We start from the raw sequence: 12,155 nt of genomic DNA, 5'->3' as shown, positions 1-12,155 counted from the left end.
GTCCTCCTCACCCCCATTACTTTCACGGATATTATGTAGAACACAGCAAGCGGCAACAACAATGGGAATATTGCTTTTGCTGAGGTCTAACCTGGTCAGTAAACTATGACAGTGCCCCTTTAGACATCCAAAGGCACATTCTATCACCACTCTGCACTTGCTCAGCCTATGGTTGAACTGCTCCTTGCTGCTGTCTAGGCTGCCCGTGTACAGCTTCATAAGCCATGGGAGCAAGGGGTAGGCTGGGTCCTCAGGATAAACACGTCACCAATGGTAACTTTCCAGTCTGGGAAGAAAGTTCCTTCTTGCAGCTTTCTGAAGGGATCGCATTTCCTAAAGATGTACGTCATGTACCTTTCCCGACCATCCCATATTGATGTCAGTGAAATGGCCCCTGTGATCCACTAGCACTTGCAACTCCATTGAGAAGCAGCCCTTCCAGTTTATGTATTCTTTGGCAAGGTGCTCTGGTGCCAAGATAGGGATGTGTGTTCTGTCTATCGCCCCACCACAGTTGGGGAACCCCATCGCAGCAAAGCCATCCACCATGTCCTGCATGTTTCCCATAATCACTGCCCTTCTTAGCTGAAGTGAATTGATTGCCCTGGTTACTTGGGTCACAGCAGCCTCCACGTAGAGTTACCCACTCCCAAGTGATTCCCGACTGACGATAGCAATCTGATGTTATAAGCTTCCATAGGGCTATTGCCACCCGTTTTCTAAACTGTCAGAGCAGGCCTCATTTGGATTCTGCACGTCAGGCTGGAAAGCAATTCAAAAAGTTCCATGAAAGTGGCTTTACACATTCAAAAGTTATGCAGTCACTGCTCCTCATCTCATACCTGCATAACGATGCAATCCCACTGATTCTATTCTTTTTTCCCTGGCCCAGAAGCAGCTGGCTGCGCTGCTAGCATATGTGAATTGCTCCATTCCATGGCTTCCAGCATGGCATCACATTCTTGCTGTGCTATGGCGTCTGCATGAGTGACCAGGCTTAGTCATAACATATTGTTTGCTGTTGCTTTCAGGGAATGAGGAAGGAGGGGAGCCAAATGCATCATGGAAGGCTGGCGATATGTAGCCCAAACCAACCTCATGAAAATGTTTTGTCCCATCAGGCATTGGAGCCTCACCAGAATTCCAGTCAGCAGCAGGAACTGTGGGATAGCTGCCCACAGTGCATCGCTCCATGAGTTGATGCTAACCATGGCAGTGGGATGCGCTCCGCTGAAGAATGTGCATAGTGGGGACATACACCACAGATTTGTAAATTCGGAGGCTACATGTCACTTTAATAAATGTTTCCCTAATTTCATAGTGTAGACAATCCATACTGTGGTTCTTTGAGCATTTTGGCTCTGCTTATTCATATTACCTGCCCATCCAGTGACACTATATTTTATGAATATTCCCTTATTCAAATGGCTTATTTTCAATGGGTTGATGCCACACCGCCCCAACTCAAATTCTCCATCATTGCCTAACAGAATTACATGTGGAAGGTAAGGCTGTCCATAGTAAAGCTGGCCACCAATTCCCATTATTTGAAGTGAAATGTGTTAAGGGTCTATACAAGGAATGAGGAGGAGGCAGGAATGCCTGGTGCAGTAGGTCAATGAAGAGATTCAGGAGGAAATAGGGGGCATTGAAGGCTGAAAAGCTGAAGAAAAAGAATGATAGGGAGAAGAGACTAAGGAGGGGTAGAGAAGGAAAGTATGCAAGGTAGGATACTGGAAAGGGAGGGAAAATGCGGTGGACAGATTATGGGACCATGAAGGGGAAATGTGTCACAGCACTGTCTCCTGTTGAGGTTGTCTTTTTCACTACAGTGCTGTCTTCAGTAACTGTCCAGAAAATCATGGACGATGTATTATAGGTAAACAGGTTGGGAAGGCCAGAGGGTTTTGCAAAGTGATACCCTACTTTTTAAATATATGGTGCTCATGTAAATCTAAATCTCTTTGGAGGTAAGTGTCAATATGATTGGCTCCCATTAGATTATCACTTTAACCTGCACTACATTAAAGAACTGGATAAACAATATTTATCCTGGATCCTGAAGTTCAAGATTAATGTCAAATTCTAATTATCTACAATAATACTCCCCATTAGTAAATATTCCTTCAGTAACTAGGTAAAAGATATAGAACAATTAACAGACCATTATATCAGTAAACTTCCCTAAGTGCAGAGAGTACAACAGAGATTTTTATAGAAAGTCTGCTGTTTTTCTGATGTTTCTCTAAAAAAAACCAAACTCCTGGAGTCATATGATTATGTGAGAATCTCAGCTTTCATTAACAAAACAAAACAAAAATATCTAAGTTAGTAACCCTTATATTTATGGGGAAAAACCAAAAAGTATGAATCCTAGAAGCTCAAACCCAGAGGGCAAATAAAAAGACCCCAAATTTATTATCTTTATAAATATTGTAATTTGTAAGCCTGTCTTGTTTTTGGGGGCTTGATTCATGAGTTTTGAATAATTGAGGTTGGCAACGCTGCACTCAGCATAAAAGCAAGAGCAGCTTGATAAACTGTCTCATAACATTTTAGTTTCCCCCTTTTCATTAATCACCATATTTATGATTTTCGGACATGAACAACGCCCCTTTTGCTTTGCAACAAATGTTTGAAATGATGACTAATATGCATTGGTCAGTATTTTGATGGACAACTACTTAATACAGAGGTTACATGACTCACCCTTGTGGCTGCACAGTTCTTTATTCTTTAGAACAGAGGTTCTCAAACTGTGGTCCGCGAGTTTCATTCTGAACATCCATTAGATATTTCCTTCTAAGGTGCGCACCTGGGCAGCCGCACATGAAAGAATGAAGGGCAACCCACCTAATTAGTGGAGCCACGCAGACATGGCTCCACTAATTAGGACCTTGGATCCTGGAGAAGATGCACATGTAAGGTGAGGTGGTGGCCTTGTGGGGGAATAGGGGGGTAGGTAGGAGGGGGTAGTGGGGTGAGAAGAGAAGGTGGGGGGAATTTGGGACATGCAGGCTGTGGTGGCCAGAGAAAGAGGTGACTTTCACCATCTCCAGGGCTGCAGTTACCGGGGAGAGATGGCCCTCCTTCCCAGCCTCAGTTCTGTGGCTGCTGTGGTTGGGGAGAGACCTCCTCCTCCTTCCCAGCCCCAGCTCGGGGGCTGCCACAGTGGGGGAGAGAGGGCACATTCATTGCATTAGAAAGGTAAAACTACTGATACTAAAATATGAATCATGTGCTTTTATTTGTAGAACAAAAAAAATGATTGTTTTTATATATACCGCTTTTATCCAAAGTGCTTTACAATAGTTAGCTAACGGTATAAACATTTGGAAAGATCATTAAGTGGTCTTCTGAGACACTTAGAAATTTTCAAGTGTCCACGAAAAAAAGTTGAGAACCACTGCTTTAGAACATAACCGTATGCATGGAAACAATTGTTTGGACATTTTTTATAGGATCAGTCTTATCCTGCCAGAATTACAGGATTCACTACATCAACTGAAGGGCCTTTGCAATCTCAAGGCCAAAACATGATGCTTTGTAAAACTGCTTCAGTATATGCTGAGTGCTACAGTTAAGTTCTCAGATACTCCTTGGATGCAGCTGAAAGTTAAAGTATGAAGCCTTCACACACAATGGTAAGGTGAAATTTACAAATGATATTTTAAAAAATGGGAGACCGTTTCAATTTTTTGGGAAGGAAGACTTGCGACACCCGCCATAGTACATTACATATGGTTTCACAGTCCTTTCAGGCATTCAACATCATGTCTGGTGGACATCATTCTGGCAGTTCCTGAATTTCAAAGGGATAGTCTATTCCAGGTGACCAGGGACAAACCAGCCATGAGTGCTGAAGAGGTTTCTGAGCTTATGGTGAATGAACAATACAGCTTTGAGTGGAGTAGGCTGGTGACCTATAAAGGAGGACCCAGAATGTCCCTTTTCCCTGAAATGTGACTACCCATCTTAAGTTCCTACTACAGGAAAAGTTTGCAGATGGCTATATTAGATTCGGGGGGGTCAGAAGGCCACCATCCAGGCTGACCAACTTATCATGAACCTCTCTGGGTTCAGAGCTCAGTGTAGTTTCCAGAACCAGGTGAAAGTCCTTATAAATTATGCAGGATGTCAGGAAGCTCCCAGAGGTGCAGTTCTCATCCAAGCTTTTCCAATAGTAGCTCCTGAGATGCTTGATCCCTTTTCCGCATGGGTCACTGCTCTGTTGAGGTGATGCTAACAAACTTTCTTACTGAATTCAAAATCAACACTGCCAGCTTATCCACTATTGCTTGGTACATGCAGTTTTCTTACTGAGGCTGAATGTCTTGCTCACCTCACACAGAGATTTACCAGATTCTGACTGTGGTCCTGTGACCAGCTAGCAGTGCCTTTGGCAAAGGACTACTTCTTTTTGGTGGTTACAGCTAACAAAGAGATGGGCCACTCTGAAGAAAAATACACTCGAACACTGACGCTCCCATCCTACTTAGTTACAATGGAGCTCATCTCAAGAGTCTTGTCAGGTAAGATTTTAACAAAAAAGAAAAAGCTTTAGTTCCCTGTTGTGAATATCTTACTCTTATTAGTTAGCAGTTACTTATTCAAGCTGTCCCAGGGTGAGTAATTGCTCACTACTGGGAACAGGGAGTTCACAATCTGGACTTTAGTTGAATTTGATGGCTTGCGCACGTAAGTGCTGGAGGTAGGGGTGCTGCGGATGCTACTATATTCCCTGGCTTGTGGTTTCCATCATATACAGGGTTTGCAGTTTGATTCAATGTCTCTCAACATCCCCACTATACAGATTGTTCCAGCACCTCTGCTTGCACTTGTGCTCAACTGGAAGGAAAAAAACAAGGAAAGAGACGTGATATTGCATAAAACTCTCTAACTCATCTCAATCTGTGATAAACCGGCACTAAAATCCTACTTTTGTACAAGTTACTTCTTTAGAAAGTTATGGGACTGAAAATAGCACACCATCAGAGCAGCTGTAATTATAGACTCATAGGCCATGTCTACATCTAAAATTTTGCAGCGCTGGTTGTTACAGCTGTATTAGTACAGCTGTATAGGGCCAGCGCTGCAGAGTGGCCACACTTACAGCAACCAGCGCTGCAAGTGGTGTTAGATGTGGCCACACTGCAGCGCTGTTGGGCGGCTTCAAGGGGGGTTTGGGGAACGCGAGAGCAAACCGGGAAAGGAGACCAGCTTCGCCGCGGTTTGCTCTCGCGTTCCCCGAACCACCCTGCAAACCGCAGGGAAGGAGACCTGCTTGCTCGGGGGTTCGGGGAACGAGAGAGTAAACCGGGAAAGGAGACCAGCTTCGCCGCGGTTTGCTCTCGCGTTCCCCGAACCACCCTGCAAACCGCAGGGAAGGAGACCTGCTTGCTCGGGGGTTCGGGGAACGAGAGAGCAAACCGGGAAAGGAGACCAGCTTCGCCGCGGTTTGCTCTCGCGTTCCCCGAACCTCCCTGCAAACCGCAGGGAAGGAGACCTGCTTGTTCGGGGAACGCGAGAGCAAACCAGGGAAGGAGACCTGCTTGTTCGGGGAACGCGAGAGCAAACCAGGGAAGGAGACCAGCTTCGCCGCGGTTTGCTCTCGCGTTCCCCGAACCACTCTGCAAACCGCAGGGAAGGAGACCTGCTTGCTCGGGGAACGCGAGAGCAAACCGGGAAAGGAGACCAGCTTCGCCGCGGTTTGCTCTCGCGTTCCCGGAACCACCCAGCAAACCTCAGGGAAGGAGACCTGCTTGCTCGGGGTTCGGGGAACGCGAGAGCAAGCTGGGGAAGGAGACCAGCTTGATTACCAGAGGCTTCCTAAGGTATGCTGGGATACCTGCTTATTCCACGGAGGTCAAGAAAAGCGCTGGTAAGTGTCTATACTTGATTACCAGCGCTGGATCACCAGCGCTGGATCCTCTACACCCGAGACAAAACGGGAGTACGGCCAGCGCTGCAAACAGGGAGTTGCAGCGCTGGTGGTGCCCTGCAGATGTGTACACCTCCTAAGTTGCAGCGCTGTAACTCCCTCACCAGCGCTGCAACTTTCTGATGTAGACAAGCCCATAGACTCATAGACTCTAGGACTGGAAGGGACCTCGAGAGGTCATCAAGTCCAGTCCCCTGCCCTCATGGCAGGACCAAATACTGTCTAGACCATCCCTGATAGACATTTATCTAACCTACTCTTAAATATCTCCAGCGATGGAGATTCCACAACTTCCCTAGGCAATCTATTCCAGTGTTTAACTACCCTGACAGTTAGGAACTTTTTCCTAATGTCCAACCTAAATCTCCCTTGCTGCAGTTTAAGTCCATTGCTTCTTGTTCTATCATTGGAGGCCAAGGTGAACAAGTTTTCTCCCTCCTCCTGATGACACCCTTTTAGATACCTGAAAACTGCTATCAGGTCCCCTCTCAGTCTTCTCTTTTCCAAACTAAACAAACCCAATTCCTTCAGCCTTCCTTCATAGGTCATGTTCTCAAGACCTTTAATCATTCTTGTTGCTCTTCTCTGGACCCTCTCCAATTTCTCCACATCTTTCTTGAAATGCGGTGCCCAGAACTGGACACAATACTCCAGTTGAGGCCTAACCAGCGCAGAGTAAAGCGGAAGAATGACTTCTCGTGTCTTGTTTACAACACACCTGTTAATGCATCCCAGAATCATGTTTGCTTTTTTTTGCAACAGTATCACACTGTTCACTCATATTAAGCTTGTGGTCCACTATGACCCCTAGATCTCTTTCTGCCATACTCCTTCCTAGACAGTCTCTTCCCATTCTGTATGTGTGAAACTGATTGTTCCTTCCTAAGTGGAGCACTTTGCATTTATCTTTATTGAACTTCATCCTGTTTACCTCAGACCATTTCTCCAATTTGTCCAGATCATTTTGAATTTTGACCCTGTCCTCCAGAGCAGTTGCAATCCCTCCCAGTTTGGTATTGTCCGCAAACTTAATAAGCGTACTTTCTATGCCAACATCTAAATCGTTGATGAAGATATTGAACAGAACCGGTCCCAAAACAGACCCCTGCGGAACCCCACTTGTTATACCTTTCCAGCAGGATTGGGAGCCATTAACAACTACTCTCTGAGTACGGTTATCCAGCCAGTTATGCACCCACCTTATAGTAGCCCCATCTAAATTGTACTTTCCTAGCTTATCTATAAGAATATCATGCGAAACTGTATCAAATGCCTTACTAAAGTCTAGGTATATCACATCCACCGCTTCTCCCTTATCCACAAGGCTCGTTATCCTATCAAAGAACGCTATCAGATTAGTTTGACATGATTTGTTCTTTACAAATCCATGCTGGCTATTCCCTATCACCTTACCACCTTCCAAGTGTTTGCAGATGATTTCTTTGATTACCTGTTCCATTATCTTCCCTGGCACAGAAGTTAAACTAACTGGTCTGTAGTTTCCTGGGTTGTTTTTATTTCCCTTTTTATAGATGGGCACTATATTTGCCCCCTTCCAGTCTTCTGGAATCTCCCCCGTCTCCCATGATTTCCCAAAAATAATAGCTAGAGGCTCAGATACCTCCTCTATTAACTCCTTGAGTATTCTAGGATGCATTTCATCAGGCCCTGGTGACTTACAGGCATCTAACTTTTCTAAGTGATTTTTTACTTGCTCTTTCCTTATTTTCTCTTCTAAACCTACCCTCTTCCCGTAAGCATTCACTATACTAGACATTCCTTCAGACTTCTCAGTGTAGACCGAAACAAAGAAGTCATTAAGCATCTCTGCCATTTCCAAGTCTCCCGTTACTGTTACCCCCTCCTCATTGAGCAGTGGGCCTACCCTGTCCTTAGTCTTCCTCTTGCTTCTAATGTATTGATAAAAAGTCTTCTTGTTTCCCTTTATTCCCATAGCTAGTTTGAGTTCATTTTGTGCCTTTGCTTTTCTAATCTTGCCTCTGCATTCCTGTGTTATTTGCCTATATTCATCCTTCGTGATCTGACCTAGTTTCCATTTTTTATATGCCGCCTTTTTATTTTGTAGGTCACGCAAGATCTCAAGGGTAAGCCAAGGTTTTTAAGGCTGAGATTGTACTTTCATGCTGCTATGAGTGGGAAGACCTTAACATCTCCAGCCCAATTTCAGCTGTCACTTGAAGCTAATAAAGTGTGTGCACGTTAATAAACAGGGCTACAAAAGATCTGTGAAAACGAGACAGACAGGAAACCTTTGCATATACAAGCCTCCTTGATGTCCCTGCAGATTCTTTCCGAGAGGCAAAAATCTTTGCTGACAACCCAAATCTGGCAAGTCTGTTCCAGAAATCTGGACATATTATGCAAGTGACTTAATTCCCTAATGTGTATATTTGGTGAATATTCTTTGCCTCATTATACAAATGACAACAAGGATCCTGATTGCTAGAATTTAAGCTGAGCTGAAATGAAGAGTTTTCAGCAAAGAACAAACTTTAAGAACATAGAAATGGCCAGACCCAGTGAGAAAATTGTCCATCTAGTCCTGTCTCCTGTTTTTAACAGTGTGGAGTAGCAGATCATTCAAAGTAAAGGGCAAGAAATCCTGCTGCACATATTGATTTTGATGATTTCCTTGTAATCACTATCATAATAGGTCGATTGGGGTATGTTGAATAAAAAATGAAAAAAAAATCAAGTTTGCCATTACCTTTAGTTTATATGCAATAAATCAGATGGACTTTAACTGAATAAAAATATAAATTCAAAGCCAAATTTTAAAACAAAATTCAAGATTAATAGTAAGGTTTGAAATGGTTTATAAATAACAGTATATTAAACTTTAACTGGTTAATTTTAGCTCTCTAATCAAGATTGTCCTTATAACTTATCTCTTGTTCTCGGTATTGATTATATTTTTAACTATACTAAAGGTGACTAAGAATTAAAATATATGTTGCCTTGGCTCTATTCTTCAAGCTGAAGAGGATCAAAACCACCGGTAGTTCGGGGTGAAAAAACTGCCCTGCCCTGGAATGAAAAAACTCTGCAAAGGAATCATCAAAGGCTTCTTCCCTTAAGGCCCTTCCCTGAGGTTTTTCCATGGAAAAAGACAATTCAAATAGTAATAAAAGATTTGTGGCATACCTGAGTGTTAGTAGGAGACGTACCTTTGTTTCCTGGACCTTGTCATATAGGATGGGTAGTAACCTTTAGTAACCCTACCTGTCTCATGGCAGGATTTAGTGTCCACTGGCTACTGTTCCATGAGGCAATGTTTATTAGAGTTCAGCAATTTGAATATTGGTCTATTTTTCTATGGTATTGTAAGACTTTGTGGTAGCATTAAATCAGAGTATTAGAATGTCCCCGGCAGGCGTGGGGCCGCGTCTTCTCTCCCCTGCTGGACACTAAGCACTAGGGGCACTAGGTATTAGGCGGTGCACATCAATGCACCGCATTGGGGACCACTGACTTAAACTGACCGGCTTGAAACCCCACTATACCGTGCCCCTGAATTTATCGCGATGGAATTGTTTGGACCCCAAACATCCTATCATAGCAGGATTTCATTGTAGTTCACTACAATCAGGAAATCTACACTTAAAGGAAACTATAACAGTATTTCAAAGACAAATGACAAGATTTTCATCTGGTGTAAATCATCAGCGCGGCATTGAATTTAATACAGCCATGATAGTTTACATCAGCTGAGGATCTAGCTCAAAAAGCACAAAGGAAAAAGGAGACTCAAAAGCTCGTCTCTCTCACCAACAGAAGTTGGTCCAATAAAAGATATTACCTCACCCCCCCCCTTTGTCTGTCTAACATCCTGGGACCCGCATGGCTACAACACCACATACAAAGAAAAGGGAAGCACTTCACCATTAATAAAAAACACTCTTTATTGGCAAAGTGGGATTCAGCCAGTAAATCAGATGTTTAAGAGTAATCAGTATAAGGCAGGCCGGCTCCCTTACACACATAACAGCAAAGGGAGTTTTGTCTTTGACTCCAGTGGCAAGTGGTCATCAGGCCTTTAATCTATTTGATACTTAAAACTAAAAATTTTGTCCTGGAAAATTTAGTTGACAAAAACTAGCAAGACTTTTATAGGTCACATTTTTAATTCATTTCTGAATTTTATCCTGTTTCTCGATTTGAAATGTTACATACTTTGAGAAATTTCAGCCATCTCTTATAGAATCTTTTATCTAATTACCACTAGAATTCTATCAAGCAAGTGAGGGACATTATAATCTGTTGTCATAACAGTATTCACCTGGGTTTTTGCTTTATAGCTCATGAAACTCAGCAAACTCAGGATAATTAGTAGCAGATTTCAAATTTGAAGGAAATCGTGTCACTAAAGTGCAAGCAAAGAGAAAATAGTGTTAATATTAAAGTTCAAAATCAAAGATCCCTTCACTGGGTAAGCTTTGTAGATGCAGTGTGACAGGACTTTACCTAGAAGTGTGATTAAATCCATGGCCAGAGTGACCATTTCAGAATCTCCTGATTCTTTGCCATTAAATACGAATAACTTATCAAAAGTTTAAGCCTATCATTGGGTGCTCTTTAATTTCTGTAAACATAAAACATAAATAAACATCAGTTCTAATGACAGCAGCCGTTCTGAGGAAGATAGCTGCTTTATGTTAGGTCTTAAGGTATGTCTACACTATGTTGGCAAAATTTATGTCACTCAGGGGTGTGAATGTTCCATCCTCTGAGCGCCACAAATTACACTGACATACGCATTCATGTGCACAGCGCTATGGTGGCAGAAGAAGCTCCTGATGACACAGCTTCTGCCGCTTATGGAGGTGGCATGCTCTCCCTTCGGCATAGAGCATCTTCACTAGACCCACTGCAGCAGCCACTGCAGCACTGTACCTATAAACACACCCTTACTTTCCTGGTAGAGTGTTGTCTAATGAATTCAGAGCTGAAGTGAAGTGCCTGACAGCACTTCACAGGAAAGCTGCAGTTCAGGCAGCAAAACTGGTAGGTGAGTCAGTCATAAGCTTAGAGCAAGAAGAAAGTTTTAATGTGAGATGTAAAGCAGTGAGACAATGCTTTGGATGGGTAGATGAAAAAAATTCAAAATAGATGAGGCAACACAATAATAATGTCTAGCCTTTATCTAGCACTTTTCATCAGTAGATCTCAAAGTGCTTTCCCAGCAAGGTCAGTATAATTATTCCCATTTTAGAAATGGGAAACTGAGAAACAGGGAGGCAAGTGATTGCTTCTGCCAGTGGCAGAGTGGGGCTAGAAACCAAGTGTCCTGAATTCCAGTCCAGTGCTCCATCATGAAAAGGGCCAGAAAAGAAGCAAAGAATGAGGTGTGAATCAAGACATCCAAACTAAAACTTATGTGAAGACCTGTCTCTACAGGCTTACAAGTCATCTTCTGTCTCTTACAAATGTAGAAATATAGAATGATAGGTATTATGCAGCATGTTTCTACTCTTGCTAATAGGGATAGCGAAAGCTGTTTTTTAAAATAAAGTTTGTGTGATTTCTCAGGCCATTCATTAAAATAGTTCTTTACTGCATCAGAAATGGATCAAACCACTATTCTATCTTGTTTGAAATCTTGCTTGTCAAAGTAGTAATTTAAACAGGTCAGTTCTGATTATTCACAGAAGTAACAAAAACCCCATATTTGTAAGATGTCTTTTTTCTAGGACTGATTCATCCAACATTTATTTGCTCAAGATATTCTTTCTATAATTTGAAGATTTACTTAAAGAATTATTTCTGCTTTGCTTTCTAGACATGGTTTCTTTTGTGAAGAAGGTGCCCTTTTTGCAGAGCACTCTTCCAGTGTATAATGACACCGTTATGAAGCTGCTAGTCGTGATTTGGAGTGGTGGACATAAGTGGCTTGCTGTCCCAAAGGATGTTGCCATGTTGCTTCCTAAAATAAGAAATCTCATTTAGCACAAGCATAATCCTGATTGGAACCATCTGGATTTCATGTGGGGACTCAAAGCATCTCTGCATGTTTAGAGTACAATCCTTTACCTGATGAAGAAATCGCTGTCAAACTGCAGGGTGATGCCTTGCTGTGCCTTCTTCACGGTTAATTTGTTCAGCTCACTTAAAAAAATCTTGTTACAATTACAGTATCACGTCTTTAAAAACGTAAGGGTGGATTTGGCATTAGCTACCAATGCATTTATTTGAG

Source organism: Gopherus evgoodei, chromosome 7, assembly GCF_007399415.2.
Source record: "Gopherus evgoodei ecotype Sinaloan lineage chromosome 7, rGopEvg1_v1.p, whole genome shotgun sequence".
NCBI classification, from domain to species: Eukaryota; Metazoa; Chordata; order Testudines; family Testudinidae; genus Gopherus; species Gopherus evgoodei.
The sequence above is the reverse complement of the archived record's forward strand: the minus strand, read 5'-3'. Positions refer to the sequence as shown.